We start from the raw sequence: 8,349 nt of genomic DNA on the forward strand, positions 1-8,349 counted from the left end.
TCATTTTGTCACTTTTGTATTTGTAGGGAAATTATGGAAACAAAATAAAGAAATTAGCATTTACAAAATTGTGTTTTTTGGTTTATCTTGTTGGGAATTCCCTACAGTCATATCTTAGGTTGCTTCTTATGATTGAGTAGGGGCAGAAAACCTCCACATCTATCCTCTTAGATTCCAGCTCAGTGCAAGAATTAAATTAATATAGATAGAGTAACAGGAGAAAAGCATAATATGAGTTTTATATGACATGAGAGCCCTCATAAAGATAGCAAGACTCAAAGAAGCCCCTATAGTTAGTTACTTATATAGTGGATTGGGCAAAACAGTTAGCTGTGAAGAAGTAGTTAACTTATTAATATTTGGGAGGCTTAAAAGATAAAAGCTATTTTGACAAGTTCTGTACAGAATTCTCTTTGTTTCAACTTCTCAACCATGAGGCTATAGATGTTGCCTTTCCTTCTAGTACACAGAGAATGTCCTTCACATGGGAGTTTCACCTTCTGCTTTTAACCAACAGCATGAAGATCAAAACCAGCTGTTTTTTAAGTATCTTTGACTTAAACATTCAGTATGCCAGAAGAGCATGTTGTAATGCCTTCAATTGGCTGAGCTTAAGCTTTGTTTCTAACATAAGCATTAACAGAAATGACCTGTTATTTTTTTACTTATGTTTCTAGTAGAAGCAAGGTTAAGGCTAATATTAAGACCCAAGTGGTTTTGTTTGCTCAGGGGTTTTACAGGCCCAGTCTTTATTCTAATATTATGTACATTTTAGAAAATAAAAACAAGATAAAAATGACTAATCTTTAATTGCATTATCTAAATATGCTCATCATTAGCATTTTGCTCAAACTCTTGCACATCCCTAGCACACAGACCGTCTTTTAACATAGATATCTCCCTTCTATAGAAATCAGCAAACCGGCCCAGTTTCAAAGGAATTTACTGAGTCAGATACTAAAGTGATTGCACATACCTGTTTGTGGAGGAAAGAAACGAATAAAGTGTGTAATAGAAAAATAATAGGTGAAGTAGGGAAATGTCTGAGGAAGCTGGACTTTGTGAGTACAGAGGGAGTTCTTCTTCCTTCCATTCTCCACTTGCCTGCCATAGTCCTTATCTATGCAAACCTTTTTCATAAAAGGCAAAATAAGCCAGGAGTGTTGAGTGCACATCTGTAGTTGCAGCGACTCCTAAGGATGAGGCAGGAGGATCCTTCGAGGCCTGGAAATTGAAGCTACAGTGTACTATAATTGCACCTGTGGTTAGCCACTGCACTCCAGCATGAACAATGTAGTGAGACTTTATCTTAGAAAAAAAAAAATCAAATAGCAGTATTTTAAGATTTGGATGCCATAGGTTTCTGTCACAACTAGAGCATTCATAGACGATATGTAACAAATGAATATGGTTGTGTTTTGAATAAAACTTTATTTACGAAAGTAGCAATTGGGAACAATTTGGCCTATTGACCATAGTTTGCTGACCTCTGGATTAGGTAAATATAATGCAACATGAAAGGGATTATCACCATCCCAAGTACCATTGTCTTACAAGTTGGTGGATCAGTTTCAGACTCCCCATATGAGTGTCTACTTCCAAGGTGATTTGCAGAAGAAATGATGTAAAAATCCTCACTGGAGCAGAGATACCAAAAAAGACTGTGTTTACTATATCTATCTGAGTATCAGAGAAGTCAATTTCTATCTGGGTTCCTGGGCAATGCATTGACATGTCTGCTCAACTAATTGTCTATCTCCCAAAACATAGCACTACCCATAGCTCCTCCTAGACAAGCCAGAGAGAAAAAAGTGGTGGTGATGTAACATAATCAGTGGTAATGAGGAAGAACCTGGTTTGGCTAGGGGGACACCTGCCCATATCTGCAGGCCACCTTGAGTGAACAAGGAAGCCTAACATGTAAATGTATGTCATGATGACTAAAGCTAGTGGGTGGGCAATGATGAAGGTTATAAATGCAGACTTTGCAGGGATATTTCTGCTTGCATTTTCTAGACTTGGCCTGTTCGTCCCAAGCATAGATTAAGGAACAGCACAAATATCATGAGTGTATCACACGTGTATATCGAAAAGATAAGAGCTTACAGACACTGCCATCCTGTGGTAAGATTTGGTAATTTATTTGGTAATATGTGAATGAATTTTCCCTGTGCAAAGTGATTTGCGGATATCAATGTAGAATTTATAGAAATGTATTGATGTTAATATAGAGTTTATAGAAATTCATAATAATTTGTTATAATAAAATACACGCATTTTCTAATGTAAACAGTGGCTTTGATGGAGGTTCTTTAAAGGTTTGATTGAAATGATGGGAGAAATGACAAGGTCTTAGGTTCCCGTGGGGATAATGTGTTTCTATTTCATTTTTCCCTCCAAGGAAAAGAGACTTGGATGTATATAGTTTATTTGGGAAATAATGACAGGAAACTAGGGAAAGGGAGAGTAAGACAGGAATGATGAAAAAGCCAAACGGGTGAATTAATGAGTTGGTCACCCCGTGGGCAACTGGAGATAAATCCCAAAGTGGATATTCTGAAGAGTTATATAGAGTGCATTTCCTAATCGTCTCTTTGAGGGGCAATGTGGAGTATTTACTCAGCAGCCCATAGTTTCCATTGGTTGAGAATTGCCCCGGGGATTTTGGCTCTTTTGAATTTACTGTGCTTGGGCAAAACAGGCAGTCTTTTGCAGCTGGGAGTGAAAATCTGAATAGGAAAAGGAGAAAGACCCTTGACAGAGAACATAGCATCACGCTGGGACTGTGCGCAGTGCCTGTACTGCTAAGAATAGAGCGAGAGGCGGAATGCAGAGACAGGAGTCTTGTCAGTAACTCGGGCTGAGGATTTGGCGAATGTGTTAGACTACTCTGAATAACCTAGTCAAAGAAAGATGTGATGAACACAATTTAAAATTCTGAAGAAATGTTTAATATTTCTTTAAGCAATATTTTAAAATTGACTGATTTGTAACCAATAATCTTAAGGGCCAAATTCCCAAACAAGGGGGGAGCCCAGAGAGTTAAGTGGAGTATTAAAGCTGCTTTTTTCTAATAGCACTTGCCAAACAAGGGAATGCAACGTTCATTTAGGAAGGCAAGGAGACAGAGGGCAAAGACCAGAGCTTGCCTAGAATCTAGCAGAAGACCTCCTTTAGATGTTAGAAGGCTAAATCAGTGATTCTTAATACTTGCTACTCATAAACATCATTTGGGGTGCTCTTTAAAAATCCTCATACTTGAGCTCTGATCCATCACCAGAGACTCTGATTTAGTAAGTCTAGAGTTGAGGCTGAGGATGAATGTTTTTTAAAGCCTCTTCTCGCCTCCAAGTGGTTCTAATTGCAGTCACGGATGCAAACAACTAGAGTAAATGTTCAGAGCAAGTGTGAACTAGAACTAGCAGGACAAGCAGGTTCAGCTTTGGCTAGTTTGAGTAATTTCAGTGGGCCCTAGGGAAGAAGAATTGTTCTTACTTTCTGGTTCCTGGCCTAGCAGTGCTTAAGGCAGGTGGAAGGTGGCCCGTGTGGGCTCTAAATTGGTTGACTTGCATTTTACTTGCAGGAGGATCTCTTGGTATTTCTAAGAACTGGCTAGCCCTGGGAGGGTCAGTCTCTCCAGGGTCAGCAAAGCCCACAGATGTCAAAGCTTTAAATACAGAAACTAAAAAATGTGGTTATCGCAGGGTTGCATCTCATGAATGCTCCACAAATTCAAGCCAAGTGCTTAGCACAAAACACTGAAAATAGTCAAGGTACTCTGAGAAAGAAGAACAAAGATGGAGGCATCACGCTTCATGATTTCAAAATATTTATTACAAATCTGCAGTAATTAAAGCAGTGTGGAATTAGCATAAAAATATACATATAGACAAAATAAACAGCATAGACAGTTTAAAAATAAACTCACAAATATGCAGACAATTGATCTTTCACACACGTGTCAAGAATACACAATAGAAAAAGCGTAAGTTCTTCTACAAATGATGCTGGAAAAAAATGGACATCCACATGCAAAAGAAGGAAATTGGACCTGTATCTTACACCATAAAGAGAAATCAATTTGAAATGAATTAAGGACTTAAATGTAAGACCTGAAACTACAGAACTTCTAAAAAAGAAACCACAGGGTAAAACCTTCTTGACATTGGTCTTGGCAATTAGTTTTGAATATGACACTAAAAGCACAAGAAACAAAAGCAAAAATAGAGAACTGAAACTAGATCAAACTGAATAGCTTCTGCCCAGCAAAATAATAATAATAATAATAATAAACAAAATGAAAAGGAAATCTGGAATTGTAGAAATATTTGCAGACCATATATTAGATAACAGGCTAATATACAAAAAATATAAGAAATTCCTACAACCCAATAGCAAAAAAACAAAAAGAAACCTAATTTTTAAGAAGTGGGTAAATTCATTTCTCCAAAGAAAACATACTAAAGGCTTACAGGTATATATCACATTTTTAGTTTGATGTAATTCCAGTTGTCTATATCCAATTTTTCCAACACCATTTGTAAAGAGGTAGACTTATTTTCGGTTCTGTATTTTTTATATCCTTTTAGAAGATCAGATGACTGTGTATGACCAAATTTATTTCTGTGCTCTCCATTCTGCTCCATTGTCTATAGGTTTGTCCTTACACCAGTATCAAACTATTTTAATTACTGTGACTTTTTAATATTTTGAAAATATACTGAAACGTGCTAAACATCACCAACAATCAGAGAAATACAAAACCACAATGGCATAACATCTTACTCTGTTATTTTTAAAGGTAATAAATGTGATAAGAATGTGGAGAAATTAGACTCCTGTACACTGTTGATGAGAATGTAAAATGGTGTGGCTGCTAGAAAACAGTATGGAGATTACTCAAAAATTAAAAATATAACTACCATGTAATCCAGCAATACCACTTTTATTACCTTGATTGTGGTGATTATTTCACGGGTGAATGTATATGCTGAAATCCATCAAATTGTATACAATAAAAATATGCAGTTTTTAACATGTCAGTTACACTTCAAGAAAGTTGTTTATAAAACAAACATATGAATAATTTGGTTGGCTGCTGGTCAAGTTGGGGAAATTAATAGTTGAAATAAAAACCACAACTTGACTTCCACCAAGATGGCGGAACAGGAACAGGTCCAGAGCACAGATCCCAGTGAGAGAGATGCAGAAAAGGAGTGATCTCCACATTTCCAACTGAGATACCAGGTTCATTTCAATGGGACTGCTTGGACAGTGGGTGCAGCCCAGGAGGGCGCTGTCCCACCTGGGAGGTGCAACCAACCAGAGGATCAGGGACTTTACCCCCTCAGCACTCCGGTTCAGATACTGCACTTCCCCCCTGCCCTTTGCAACCCACAGTTTGGGAGAATGCCACCAGGGCTAAGAAGCCCCTGGAGTTGTCAGTGCAGATCTCAGCGACAACTCTGGTCAGCCCAGCACCACAAGTTGTCAACACAGAACTGGGTGGAGGTTTTGGCTAGCACCAAGAGTGCCCGCAGGGGAATTAGGGGAGGGACAGCAGGGGGTGGGGAGTTGGGGAGGGATAACATGGAGAGAAATGCTAGATATAGGTGATGGGGAGGAAGGCAGCAAACCACATTGCCATGTATGTACCTATGCAACTGCAACAATCTTGAATGTTCTTCACATGTACCCCAAAACCTAAAATGCAATTTTATATATATGTGTGTATATATATATATATATATATATATATATATATAAATGAATTGGAAGTAAATCACTCCTCAGCAAATGCAAAAGAATGGAAATTATAACAAACAGTCTCTCAGACCACAGTGCAATCAAATTAGAACTCAGGATTAAGAAACTCCCTCAAAACTGCACAACAACATGGAAACTGAACAACCAGCATCTGAATGACAACTGGATAAACAATGAAATGAAGGCAGAAATAAAGATGGTCTTCAAAACCAATGAGAATGAAGACACAATATACCAGAATCTCTGGGACACATTTAAAGCAGTGTCTAGAGGGAAATTTGTACCAATAAATGCCCACATGAGAAGTGAGAAAAGAACTAAAATTGACATCCTATCATCAAAATTGAAAGAGTTAGAGGAGCAAGATCAAAAAAACTCAAAAGCTAACAGAAGACAAGAAGTAACTAGGATCAGAGCAGAACTGAAGGAGCTAGAGATACAAAAAAAAAAAAAAAAAAAAAAAATTCTAAAAATCAATAAATTCAGGAGCTGATTTTTTGGAAAGATCAACAAAATAGGCAGACCACTAGCCAGACTAATAGAAAAGAAAAGAGAGAAGAATCAAATAGATGCAATAAAAAACGATAAAGGGGATATCACCAATGATTCCACAGAAATACAAACTAACATCAGAGATTACTACAAACAACTATGCACATAAAGCAGTAAACCTGGAAGAAATGGATAAATTCCTGGACACTTGCACCCTCCCAAGCCTAAACCAGGAAGAAGCTGAAACCCTGAATAGACCAATAACAAGGGTTAAAGTAGAGGCAGCAATTAAGCCTAACAACCAAAAAAAGTCCAGGTCAAGATGGGTTCACAGCTGAATTCTACCAGACATACAAAGAGGGCCTGGGACCGTTTCTTCTGAAACTATTCCAAACAATACAAAAAGAGGGAATCCTCCCTAACTCATTTTATGAGACCAACATCATCATCCTGATACCAAAACCCAGCAGAGACCAAGATGTATATACATATAGAGGATGACAGAATGCAAACTTTTTTGTGTGTGACAGAGTCTTGCTGTATCACCCAGACTAGAATGCAGTGGCTGGATCTCAGCTCACTGCAACTTTTGCTTCCCGATTCTTATGTCTCAGCCTCACCACAGCATGACAGTGTGTTGAGATTCACAGGTGACTTTTATTGTCTTTCTTTCACTATCTGTTTTTCCTAAATTATGTACAAATAAACATCTGTTACTTTGATAACTTTAAAAATAGTTTATGCCCAGCCCTGGAGAAAATTGAAGCAGCAGCGGAAAGAGCCCACAGAAACCCTCTGGTGCCCAGAATGAAGATCAATCTGAACACTAGACAAGGACCATCCGTATCCCACCTAGAAACAATCCAACAGGGGCAGCCTTTCTCATTCCAAAGAAAGACCTCAACTCTCAATGAAGAAATTGCTTTTGCTTTCTCCCTTGACACCAAACCTTAGTACTAAGACAAGAAAATAAGGAAAAACTGCTCCTATACAAACAGCACCAGGAAATGAGCTGAGTCTATCAAAATTACCAAAGACTTCGTAAAGCTGTGACTTTGGGTCAAAGTTCTGGCTGCAGTCTGAGATGGAGACAACTCACAAGGAGCCCATTGATGGTAGCCAGGTGATAATTCCACCAATTCCTTATTAACCATTTGGCCATCAGATTTGAGGAGCATCCAGCTTCTCAGTAGATGTCCACATGAGGGCATTAGAGGGATTTTAAAAGAATTGATCCTTACAGAACTGACAGGCTGAGAGAGAAACATGGAGATAAAGAGGGAGACAGAGACAGAGGGGGTGAGGAGGAGAAAGACAAAGAGAGGGGATTAATAAAGTTATATTTACATACTGCTCTTTTGTGGGACAAAACTGGATTTCCAAGAAACAACACACTGTTCTTCCAGAGGTGAAATTTCTTGCCTGGAGAAAAACATTTATAAGATGAAAATGTATAGGAAGAAATTTAGGGAAGATAAGCTAAAGGTGGTAGAAGAAAGAGGTAAGGAAATCTGAATCCACCAAAACCTGCATACTAAGTAAAAGATGCCGATTTGAGAATGCTGGGTATATGTGATTTCAACTATATGACATTGTGGAAAGGGCAAAACCATGGAGACACTAAAAGAATAATAATTTCCAGGAGTTCAAATGAGGACACCATGAATAGGCAGAGTACAGAGGATTATTAGGGCAGTGAGACTATTCTGTATGAGACTATAATGATGAACACCTGACATTATACATTTGCCCCCAGAGAATGCACAACACCAAGAGTGGCCCCATGTAAACTGTGCACTTTGTGTGATAATGACATGTCAATGGAGGTCCATAAATTGTTACACAACTTCCACTCTAGAGCAAGATGTCAATAGTTGGGAAGGTCGTACTTGCCTGAGAGCAGTGGGTAAACTGGAAATCTCTGTACCTTCTGCTTAGTGTTGCTTTAAACCTAAATACACTGTTTTCAAATACACTGTTCTATAAATACAGTGTATTTAAAAATAAAACAATTACCCAGTCTCAGATAATCCTTTATCACATGGTGAAATGGACTAACACAATATATATATCTTTATTTGTAGGGTTTTC

This window comes from Aotus nancymaae, unplaced genomic scaffold, assembly GCF_030222135.1.
Source record: "Aotus nancymaae isolate 86718 unplaced genomic scaffold, 86718_ANA_hifiasm-v0.15.2.pri h1tg000007l, whole genome shotgun sequence".
Taxonomy (NCBI): domain Eukaryota; kingdom Metazoa; phylum Chordata; class Mammalia; order Primates; family Aotidae; genus Aotus; species Aotus nancymaae.